Source organism: Chrysochloris asiatica, unplaced genomic scaffold (genome assembly GCF_000296735.1).
Source record: "Chrysochloris asiatica unplaced genomic scaffold, ChrAsi1.0 scaffold00182, whole genome shotgun sequence".
Taxonomy (NCBI): Eukaryota; Metazoa; Chordata; class Mammalia; order Afrosoricida; family Chrysochloridae; genus Chrysochloris; species Chrysochloris asiatica.
In genome coordinates this window covers 6,229,075-6,238,616 of record NW_006408700.1, presented here as the reverse complement: position 1 = coordinate 6,238,616, position 9,542 = coordinate 6,229,075, and positions in this window count along the sequence as shown.

Genomic DNA, 9,542 nt, shown 5'->3' with positions numbered 1-9,542 from the left:
TGATGAATGCAACAACATTCCTTTTCAATTTGTCATTCCCGACATAATAAACCATGTGGTTGTCAGATTCAAAATGGCCAATACCAGTCTATTTCAGCTCACTAATGCCTAAGATATTGATGTTTATGCATTCCATTTCATTTTTGACAACTTCCAATTTTCCCAGACTCATACTTCGTACATTCCATGTTCCGATTTTTAATGGATGTTTACAGCTGTTTCTCTTTATTTTGAGTTGTGGCCCATCAGCAAATGAAGGTTCTGTGGGCTTTTCTCCCACAAGCTTAACTTTGAATGGTCATCTCTACTTTGAAGAGGCATCTTTTCCCCAATCACATTTTGAGTGCCTTCCAACCTGAGGGACTCATTTTCCAACACTGTATCTGATATCTCTGCTATTCATAATTTCAGTGAGTAACGATTCGGAAGTAGTTCATCATTCTTTCTTCCTAGTCTATCTTCGTCTGGAAGCTCATCTGAAACCTGTCCACCATGGGTGACCCTGCCTATTATTTAAAATACTGCAGTCATAGCCCTCAGAATCATAGCAGCTCACAAGCTACCACAGTACAACAGACAGACAAGTGGTGGCCGTTTGGTTTTATGTTGAAACTGTCTTTTTAAATTTTGAGATCTGTGTGCATGCATTGTAGAACCCTCCGAGGGTGGGGGTGGTGTATTCATTTGCTCAGGTATCCTCTCTAGTTACTAGAATGGAGGTGCGCAGTCAGCAAGAGACCAATGAACAGTGGACAGATACCAAAAAAAGAATGTCCATACCTGTATCTCCTCAGTTCTGTCAGGCGTTCCTGGCTGTTCTAATCCTTCCCCCACCTTGTTCTCTCCCAAGATGGTGGCTCCAGGAATAGCTGAGCATCTTGAATTAGAAAGCAGTGGATTTCTTGATTCTCCTACAAATTCCCCTAGCTGTAAGCTTTCCAATCTTCTATATATTCCTTTATATATAGAAGTTCTAGCACCTCCCCCCTGAGCCTGCTCAGCCCAGTATTCTGTGTTGTTGGTGATGAAGCTCCTCACTGAACGTCTACCTGATCCGCCATCTGACATTATAGAAGGTGATTATTACCTTATGGTATATTACATTATGGAACAGCTTCAAATCTAGTGGTCAGCCAATCTACTAGGACCACAGCCTCAGTGACATAGCAAATAAATCATCACAGACTGATATGAGGATGGGAAGAAGTCTTCCTCTGACCCTCTACCAAATCATTTCACCATAGAAACAGAACAAGGTAAACTAAATCTCCTGGTATTTGGGAGTAGAGGCTTAGCTCTGAGTCAGGATGAGCCCTCTCTGACCCTGTTGTTGTTAAGTGCCGTCCAGACAATTCTGACTCATAGCCACCCTGTACAGGGTTCCCAAGGGGCAGCTGGTGGATCTGAACCACTGACCTTGAGATTCAAACTGACTTTGCAGTCTAGTGCATTATCCTGCAGTGCCACACCAGGACTCCCTTCTGACCCTGGCCAGTCAGAAAGGAGCACAGCCTGTGCTGGGCTTGGGGACTGCCTACTTTGGGCTAGACCCTGAGAGGTCATCAGGGACCTCTCCAAATTAATACATCCACAGTAGCTCAATAAATCCAGGCTTGATTCAGAAGAGGGCCAATCTCTAGGAGGTGCTACATGGTGGGTCATGTAGGAACAGAAGAAATGCAGGGGTGTGCAACACACACACAATCCAAGTCTTGGATTGGGACAGCAGCTTGGTTGCTGGGAAAAAATGGTAAAGACTATCTCGTACCCAAGACTGAGAGATCCCTGGTTTTAATACCTTGGAGAAAACAGTTAAGACGGCTGTGTGGGCTCTACCCAAGCAGCGGGAGTCAGAGCTACACAGGAAATAGGAGTGGTCATCAGCAAAGGAAGGCCAAGGGCCAACTCTAGACACTAGTTTAGGGCAATGAAAGTTAGAAGGTGAAACTCCCTGGACACCTGGATTTTTGGCAGAGATCCTGGCAACCCGGAATATACCAGATCCATATTCAGGGCTCTAAATCTGCTGAAGGACAACTCTTATACAAGCTGGAAGACCCATGCTTCTGGTCTGGGCTCCTCCTCTGTGCCCTTAGATGGTGTTTTCATCTGGGTTTGAGAAAGTGGGGGAATATGTGGCCACACTGACACTTTATCTGCCTTCATTTGTTGTTGCTGTTGTGAAGTGCTATCGAGTTGGTTCCGACCCATAGTGACCCTGTATAGGATTTCCGAGGAGAAGCTGGTGAGTTTGAACCGCTGACCTTGCAGTTGAAACAGCTTTGCAGTCTGGTGCATTAACCCATTGTGCCACATCTTCATTTGGAACCCCCAAAATCCCTTTGACATGCCTGGGACTAATGATTTTGATACAGTGGAGAGAGAAGAATTTTATAAACTAGAGAACAGAGAGGGATGAGAGGAACAAAAGAGGGGAGTGTCTACTGTAAAAGACTTAGAAAAAGAACCCATACTAAAGGGAAATTAGGAGATTTTTTTGCTGATTACCAGGATGTGGGGATGGGGTGAGGGGAGGGAGGGGAAGGTGGAGCACAGGGAATAGACACAGGATAGTCTGGGTGCTGGGGAAAGTGGCAATACACAAGGAAGGAGAAGGGAATGAAAGAACAAAGCTGATGGGAAAACAATTAGGCAGGTTTGCATGGGCTAAGTGGGACAGAGGTAAATAATGGTGTATGCACAAGCTTGGAACAACAGGGCTCTGGGATACAGGGATTGAGACATGGTTGGAATGGGAAAAGGGAGGGGACATAATGTTAAGATGCTTGGCTGTCTTTTGAATATTGGTTTCCCTGGCATACCATTATAAAATAGACACTTGAGGGGGAGAGAAAGGAATAGACAGAAATATAACCATAGAAAGCTTGTAAATCCGTCTTCTGCCTATAACTGATTGGAATTCCTAAAATGGGGCTAAAACGGACCCAGTGAAGGAAGTTTCCTGCAGAGCCTCTGCATTACATAAGACCATAGGTAGAATCCTGAACCCCATCCAGAATTTTCTGAGGTGGGAAATTTCCACTGGAAAGGGAAAGCAGACCAGCTTGGAGCGTCTAGAAGAATAGAAGATACTTCTTGAAAGAAAGACCTACAGGAAAAAATACAAAACAATAATGGCAGTCCAACTCATTACTACAAGAACAAGCAAGTTGCTCACCCAGGAGACATCAAAGCAAGTGGTTGGGTCCCCTCAGGGCAAACCCCTTTCCAAGACTAAGACTCAATGGGAATACACGAGCAGACATGCGCTCTGATTGGTGACCACGTTCATCACTGATAATGGGAAATGAGGAAAAAACAGCAATGAAGTTGTGAGCTAAGCCCTACAATAGACTCCTGTGAACCTGGGTGGAGACCTGCCTGGCCAGCAGTGTGGCAAGACCTAGGGACTCTTGGACCCAGAGCCAGTGACATAGCTACAGAGAACTAGAGTAGAAAGTGAAGCATCCAGCTGATAAGAAGAGAGGGCATATGAATAAGAACATCTACACCTGCAGAAAATACCCACTTGACCTGGCTTCAATGACCAGATGATCAGAGCTTAACTAGAAGAAGAAAGAAGAGGAAAAAAAGAGTAATCTGATACAATTTGATGAACTTGACCTACACCTATGGACACGGTAGCTCAAAAGAGGGAACAAATCTTTACAGTGAAGATCATTCCCACCCCCCACAACACACAGGGTACACAGAGATGGGCATCTTGGACATTGGCTACCCAAAGGTGGGGGAGGGGGGGGCTACAAAGGCAAGAAGTGACTGACTTACAAGCTTTCAAGAGGGAACCTAGATTCAGAGGGCGTGGAGGAAGGTAGAATCTCCACTGAGTAGTATCCAATCTGTCTAGGCAGGGCTGATGAAAGGAGATGGGGATAGCACTCTAGCACTCATGTTGTACAATTGTTGTTGTTGTGAAGTGCCATTGAGTCAGTTCTGACCCATAGTGACCATGCATAGGGTTTCCGAGGAGCAACTGGTGAGCTTGAACTTCCGACCTTGAAGTTCAAATGGCTTTGCAGTCTGGCGCACTTACCCACAGCACCACACCAGGAGTCTTCATGCCATACAATAATGAATAATTAATATCAGGACTGACTGTGAGGGTTGGAAATGTAAAGGTAGACGTTTTGTAGCAAAAGGAAGTAGTTGACTTTGCAGGCCAGGAGCAGAGACCCCTGGGACCGTCATGGGAGAAGAGCGGAGTGCGGGCCCTACCCAGAGAAACAGTGATGCCAGATATGGAGGCAGAGACAGTGACTGGGAACTCTAGACCAAGAGACAGAGAGGGCCTGTGTGCTGATGACCACGGGGCAGGCTTGCGGAGTGTACCCTTTGGTTAGTTGATGATGCATGGAGGGGATTGATTGTAACCATGGCAATGTAATGATATAAAATAGGGTGAATGTAAAGCTAATGTTCTCTTATGTACACTATCACATAATTCATTTTTAATAAAGGGGGAGGGAGTGTCTCCTTAAGGGAGAAGTGGGATCTGAGATCTGGGGAGATAGGGAGGGGGCAATTCCTGAAGCAATGTGACTCAGGGTTCTCCAACTTTGTTTCCTTCCTGAAGGTGGCAAATCCTACCATAATGTACTAAATGCTACCAACAACCTTGGTTCCCACTACTGGATCATCTCTGAACCAAATGAGATGAAACCCCTTTCCAATCACAGCAACTTCTTCACTGAAAATATTTATTTGTGATTTTGTGTGTGTGTGACTGTTGAATTTATTTTAATAAACTTTTGGCAAAGACAAATACATCATTTTCAACCAAGTCTCATTGCTTTTTAATACACTTTGTTCATCTATCAACAAGCTTTTTTTTTTGAAGTTTTTTTTGTGAATGAAGCGAGAGTTTACATGGAGAACATCGGTTTTACACTTATCCTACTTCATTTCATTGCAATGATGACTATCCCCTCCATGCATCATCATTCAACAACATATGCTTCTATTCTCTCTGGTTTGTTTTGTTTTCTTTTTTTAATGTACACAAAAACACTCAGGAATATATAATCATTTAAACAGCCAAAGGGCATATTCTGCAAGCCTGTCTCTTGGCCACCAGCACACAGCCTTTCTCTTTCCATGAATTTAGAGTCCTCAGCTGCTCTTTCTTTCCATGTCCTCATTTCTGCCTCCATCTCTGATCTCGCTGCTTCTCTAGATAGGATCCCACATTCCACTTGTGCCCTTCTCCCCTAATGGTCCTCGGGTCCTCTGTTCCTGGACTGTAAGATTACCTACTCCCCCCTTTTGTTACAGAACTTCTATCTTTACAGTTGTGACAAATTTGTGATCTTTTAAAATTATACCCTGTCTTCACCTATTACCTCACCAGTGACTTGGAGAGCACAGGACCATCCTCACTACGAGATTATAAAGATGAAGTGAGATCACAGTTATAAAGTGCCCTGGCAGCGGAATGGGTTACACACTACACTGTATCCAAGGTCAGCAGTCCGCCAGGTACTCCATGGGAGAAAGATGAGACTTTCTGCTCCCGTAAAGATTTACAGCTTCAGAAACCCTATACAGGGTTGCTATGAGTTGGAACTGACTTGACAACACACAGTAGCAGCAGCAGGAACCAAAAGATGCTTGTCTTAAACTGGGTTCTCTAGAAAAGCAAAATCAGTGATGCATTTACATATATATATTGCTGTTGTTAAGTGCAGTTGAGTCGTTCTGACCAATAGTGATCCTGTATAGGGTTTCCAAGGAGCGACTGGTGAAATTGAACCACCAATCTCATGCTCAAATCTACTTTGCATTCTAGGGCATAACCCACAGTGCCACACCAGGACTCCTATATATATATATGTATATGTGTGTATAGGTTGTTGTTAAGTGCCTTTGAGTCAGTTCTGATTCATAGCAACCTTGTATAGGGTATCCAAGGCTGTATGTTTTTGTGGGAACAGAAAGCCTCATCTTTCTTTTATGGAGTGGCTGGTGGCTTGAACCACCAACCCTTGTGATTTGAAGTCCAGTGCTTATCCTACAGAGCCACCAGACTCCCTTGTTTATACATAGATAGAGACAGAGAGAGAAAAATTTATATCAAGGAAATGGTACACACAGTTGTAGAGGTCAGCAAGTTCCAAGTCTGTGGGTCAACGATTAGACTGAAATGTCTTCTCGCTTAGTTGGCTACAGAGACTAATGAACCCAAAACTGGCAGGTCAGATGACAGGCTTTGGGCTACAGAAGCAAATAAATCCAAAGTCAGCAGGTAAAAAGCCAGGCCATTAGTTCAAGTCTGGAGAACCAGAGGTCAGATGAAGAGGCAGATGCAGGACCCAGACCCAGGGAAAAGTCAGCCAGGTTTTTCACAGCATTCACACCTCTGAAGACACTTCCTTTTAAAGCAGAACTCATAATGAGGGGTTACCACATCATAGCAGCTGAACCACTGAGAATCCTGGCCCAGGTAAGTTGGCAGAAATCCTTAACCATCACAAAGGACCATGAACAGTTATCCCTTAATGGACTTGGGGAGTAAAAGGTGGGACTTAATCCTTTTCCTGAGAATCTTCATAAACTCTCAGAAGGTACTGTCCGCCATTAATATCTGATCTCAGTACAATTGGTTCTGCTATAATGTGACACACATAAGGAGGCTTTGAAAAGTACAAGGTAAATGGAAAGAAAAGATCATGAATTTAGTCTCAGGGGACACCATGGTCAACTGGCACAACATAGTCCACAAAGGCAGTGCTCTAAACCCTGCTTTGGTGCCTAGTGACTGCGGTCTGAACTGCTCATGAGCAACCGTCTAAATTAGGTGTAGCTATGGGTCTCTTCCCATGCAGAGGACAGAGAAGTGATGACAACTGAAGACTCATGGAAACAGGGCCATGCAAACATCAGCCTCCACAACCCTGAGACTAGAACTACATGGTGCCCAGCTCCTGATAGAACAGGGATGCAGGGAAGGAAGGAGGAGCAGGCCTGACACCCCTCACCCCCACCCCCTGGTAACCACCAACAGCCAGAGGTAGAAGCAGAGAACTAAATAAGGAGACAAAAGGAAGAAGAGCCAATGAGCTACAAGAATGTCAGAGGTGGTAAAGCATAAATATCCCTAGACAGCCATGATCCACATCTGTCTCACTGGCTTTCAGAGACAGACCCACTCGCTTATGGAGTGTATTTTCGCTTTCTATTAAATCTGCTTGCTCATACTCCTGTGGTCTTGCTCATGTCTTGTGTCTCCAACACCTCACCCGAATCTGCGACGCCTTGCTAGAAGTCCAAGAGAATTCCCATGGGGCATTCGGTAACACTACTACTACTAAGGGATCATGCTAGAAGGCCCTGAGTACACTGGAGGGAAATGTGGAACAAAATTGAAAATCACACACACAAAAAAAGACCATGTTTACTGGTCAGATACTGTTGGAACCCCTGAGAGTATGGTCCACCGCCCCCCTTCAGGTCTAGAAATAAACTCACCCCCATGGCTCAAAAGTCTATAGGCTAACAGTAACACCAGGGAAGGATGCACACCCTAGAATAATCAACCATCTTAAAAGGGCAGCAGCTGCCCAAAGACAGAGTTCGGAAAGATTAGTCAAGCAAGAGGAATGGGAACAGGTAATACCGGAAGTGGGGTAAGAGATGTTTCATTGTGGGGCCTGCAGTGAATGAGATGAAACAAAATGTCTATAAATTGTTGAGTGAAAACTGGTCTGCTCTATAAGCTTTTACTTATTTAAAAATACATTTTTTTTTAAGAAAAAAAGATAATGGAAGTTTTCTACAAGCTTTTTTAAAGCTCTCTCATCTGTTCCCCCCACGCCAGATTCCTGTACTATACAGAATGAGCCATAAAAAACAGAACGTGAGGAAATTAAGTTAGGGGTTTGTTGTTGTTGTTAGGTGCCATCGAGTCGGTGCCGACTCATAGCGACCTTACGCACAGCAGAATGAAACACTGCCCGATCCTGGGCCGACCTCACTACTATTGCCATGCTTGAGTCCATTGATGCTGCCACTTGGCCAATCCATCTCATTGGGGTCTTCCTCTTTTTCTCTGACCCTCCACCTTACCAAACATGATATCTCCAGTGACTGGTCCCTCCTGACAATATGTTCGAAGTATGAGAGACGAAGTTTGGCCATCTTGGCCTCCAAGGAGCACTCTGGCTGCACTTATTCCAAAATTGATCTGTTGGTTCTTTTGGAAGCCCACGGCACTTTCAATATTCTCCTCCAACACCATAAGCATCAATTCTTCTACGGTCCTCCCTATTCATTGTCCAGCTTTCACAAGCATATGAGGTTATTGATAATACCATGGCTTGGGTCAGGCGCACCTTAGTCTTCAAGCTGACATCTTTGCTCTTCAACATTTTAAAAAGGTCTTGTGCAGCAGATTTACCTAATGCAATACATTGTTTGATTTCTTGACTGCTGCTTCCATGAGTAACATTCCACCACTCGATGTCAGTTTGTCGTACTGTGGTGGCTTGTGAGTTGCTGTGATTCTGAAAGCTATGCCACTGGTATTTTAAATTTCAGGTTAGGGGTGCAAAACCCAAAAACTTTGTCAGTGACAAACAAAAAAGAGATAAAAATTAGATTAAAGCGATGGCACAGTTTTATACCTGCTAAATGAATAAGAAATTATATACCACAATAAATGGGACACTTTACCTAAAAAAGACCTGGAATTGCTTGGGGACTTCCATCTGCCATCTCACCACTGATGTGTGAGAGGAAGAGAACAAAAGGCTAAGGGGAAGAGAGTGAGAAAAGAGCAAAGAGGGGCAATATCTATAAGAAACTAAAAGGGAAGGAAGTAAAGAGAAGAGGCTATGGGGCTGAGCAGTTGGAAAGGTTGCAGGTTGCGTCATTGTGTGGTGGTAAAAAGAGGATTATCTGGGATCAGATGAAAATTCCTCACATCAGATATGGACTGGTGTGGATTCTAATACATGAGGTGAGCTCAGATAGCTGGAAGATGATTCAGGAGTGTGTGAAAGACAGAGAGAGAGAATGTTTTGTTTATTCCTAAAGGTTTGGTTCACCTGGGTGCTATTTTCTGCATTTACCTAGCATCTCTCACAGGAAATTTCTTGTAAACAAGCTTGAAATTCACAATGTACTCAAATGTTGGAACAAAGTAGAATTTTAAAAACAGGAGGTACAGAACTGACTATATAAATCATGTATGTGCAATGCAAATAGTTTCTTTTCTACTATTAAAACATTGTAAATCACACTTAAAACATTGAATGCAATAAAAACTTAGCATGTTCTTTGTTTGTTTGTTTTTAATGTCACTAAGTTTTACTTAGGAGATCCTGGGTAGTGCACAAATGGTTAGCAAACCCAGCTGTTAACTGAAAGGTTGGAGACTCAAGTCCACCCAAAGGTTTCTCAGAAGAAAGGCCTGCAGATCTACTTCTCCCAAACCAGCCATTGAAAACCCTCCAGGGCACAGATCTAGTCTGATTGACTTGGATTCACCACCAGTCAGAGTTGACTTGACAGCAACGGGTTAGGTT